A 3,089-nucleotide genomic window follows, 5' to 3' on the forward strand; every position below is an offset into this window, starting at 1 on the left:
ACAGGCACATGGTACCCCAAAGGCAATCCACATGCATATTTCAGAACAGAGAGTACATAGCATAGAGAGCATTAGGGAATGGTAGTACGGTGCACTATTTTTATATATATATGATCACGTTTAAATCACGCTGTTTAGGCATTGTATAGATTGAGATTCTATTAACATCAAGATAGAATACAGGAAGATAGCTTTGCAATAGAAGTATACGGTTATTTGCAGGTAATATGTTTAGTTTAGATAAGTGAGGGGCTTGCTGTGTGCATAATAACAATGGGTCTCATTAGCCCTAACATGCATAACATACAGTAGTACCTACATTATTAATAACAAACGTGAGGTCTATTTTCTCAGATCATGGTAGTAGCTTGCTTAAGAATTATAATTTGTATAAGAACTGAACAAGACATGCTTTCAGTAGTATTGGCATCACATGGATAGTCTACTTGTTAGCTAGAGCATAGTATGCACAGGTACATGTATATGTTGGTGGGGCTGTAATTTCAAGCATGTTAAGCACTATTGGTAGTTTCTAACTCATGAAGAAAATAAGCCTAGCATTCATTTTTGTATGAGTATATGCCATAGTCCTCAGTTATCGCGGGTGGCCACAGAGTTGTACAGTTCATACGCTTTACCCAATGCCTGCCTGCGTGTGTACAGTGTCCTGCTGCCCTGTTGCCTGCCGCAGGCTGACCCGGCTCACAGTGGATCGGCCGGTGGGAGCTGTCAGTGGAGGAGTTCCACCTAGTGCCGTCTTGGTGATGTGCCTTCTGTGGTGTCCCCACCGATGTCGTGCCGGTCTTTCAGGAGGGTTCCCGCCTTTTGCTCTGTGAGTTTGAGCAGGGTTGCAAGCAGGCTGGGGAAGTCGTCGTCTCCGGCGCCATTTTCCAGCACTTTTCCGCTTGGGGATATTTCGTCGATGGCGTGTGCTGGGTGATGTTACGTCGGGTAAGGCGACTTTTGGCTTGCAGGGTTGTTCCTGTTCCAGTCTGCCAGCTAGTTTCAGGGTCAGGGGGTGATTGTCTGAGTGTAGCGGTACTTACCTTATCCGGGGGCCGGCCGCGGTCCTCTCTTCAAGCCGCGCGCGGTCCTGCGGCTGCACGAGCCGCGCGCGGCTCATCCAACTGCTCAAACAGGAAGGCGGGCAGTGACCGCGAGAAGCGGTCACGTGTCCCGCCTGCAGCTAAGAGCGCGCCGCGAATCTCGGGCGCGCTCTTAAAGAGACAGTGGGAGCCTAAATTGCAAAAAGGCTCCCATTGGCTCCTGTCACGCCAATCACCCCATACACTTACCTGTTGGGGGAGTGGAAGTGACAGGAGCCAATCACGTTAGTTTGAAGGCTACTTATACTTACCCTTTTCCCTTAGTTCCTTGCCCTATCGTGGTTTCTGCTACAGTTCCCTTTAGTGCTTGTTGTGTTCAGTTGTGTTTCTCCGTATTTGACCTTGGCTTTGTATTCTGACTTCGTTTTCGCTTTATCCTTGTCTGTACTGTTTGCCGGCTTGCTGATTCCTATGTACCAGACCCCGGCTAGTTCTCGTTTACGCTGTCTCTTTGTGCCCTTGACCTCGGATCGCTCCTGACTCTGTACTTCTCCTTTACGTCGAGTCCGGCCACTCTAAGGTCCGGTAGACGTATCTCTCCTCTGTGCTGTCTTCTGTTTTGCTGGATCCTGCGTGTAGGGGTATATACTCGTTACATTACGATAGGGCCATGGACCCCGCAGATTTAGCTCAACAGATGGCGACCCATGAGGCTAGATTTGTAGAGCAGGATCACCGTATGGATCAAATAGCTCAGGCTCTCCAGACGCTCTTAGCTAGAACCATTCCAGCAACCGCACCTAACCCTCCTGCACCCCTGCTTCCTGAAGTATCGACTATGCCTAATGCTACAGCACATTTAACGCCTCCTCCTAGGTATGGAGGGGATTCTAAGACATGCAGAGGGTTCATTAACCAAATAGAATTTCATTTTGAAATGTATCCACGTTCATTTCCCACAGAGAGGTCCAAAGTTGGGTTCTTTATGCACCAACTTACCGACAAAGCACTTGAATGGGCAAACCCTATTTGGGAGGCTAATGGACCTATGGTGCATAACTTTCACAGTTTCCTAACAGCTTTTCGCAGAACTTTTGACACTATGAAAAGGTCTAAGAATGCCGCTAGAGCATTAATGAGGGTTAAACAGGGTTCTAGGTCTGTGGCTGATTACGCTATACAGTTTCGTACCCTTGCCTCACAGGTCGATTGGACCAATAATGGGTTAACTACTGCCTTCATGGAAGGCTTATCAGATTCTATATTGGATGAGGTAGCGGCTAAGGAACTTCCTGTTGCCTTAGAGGACCTTATTGACTACCTCATCGATATAGATAATAGGATTCGGGACAGGCTCTATACCAAGAACAGGAATAGACGTTTTGTTACGCCTATTCACCCCAGAGTTAATCCACCGGAGAGTGTAAAAGTATCTGAAGAGGAGCCAATGCAATTAGGGGTTGCCAAACTCTCTGATAATGAAAAATTACATAGGAGAAGAGAGGGACTCTGCCTATATTGTGGTAGGAGAGAACATATGGTAAAGGAGTGTCCTCTGCTCCCGGAAAACTCTCGCACCTAAGACCTTATAGGGGACTGGCCTTGGGTGTGATTTCTAAGTCTCCTACATTGCCTCCTAACCGACTGCTTCTCCCTGTTTCTTTACATATGGGAGAGAGTTGTATAGTTGAAAACATATACGCCCTGGTTGACTCTGGGGCAGCTGAGAATTTTATAGACTCTGGTTTTGTAAAGAAAAACAATATTCCCATCAGGGAGAAGGAGATACCCTTGGCCGTTGAGGCCATAGATGGTAGACCATTGATATCTCCAGTTGTTACTCACGAGACTGCACCGCTACACATGTACACAGGGGTTCTACACTATGAAACCATTCGGTTCCAGGTCATCACCTCTCCCTCTTCACAGTTGGTATTAGGGTATCCATGGTTACGTGCCCACAATCCCATTTTTGACTGGGAGACAGGGCAGATAAAATCATGGAGTGAAGCCTGCCATGAGTCATGTACTATTGAAGTCACG

This window comes from Pelobates fuscus, chromosome 6 (assembly GCF_036172605.1).
Source record: "Pelobates fuscus isolate aPelFus1 chromosome 6, aPelFus1.pri, whole genome shotgun sequence".
Taxonomy (NCBI): Eukaryota; Metazoa; Chordata; class Amphibia; order Anura; family Pelobatidae; genus Pelobates; species Pelobates fuscus.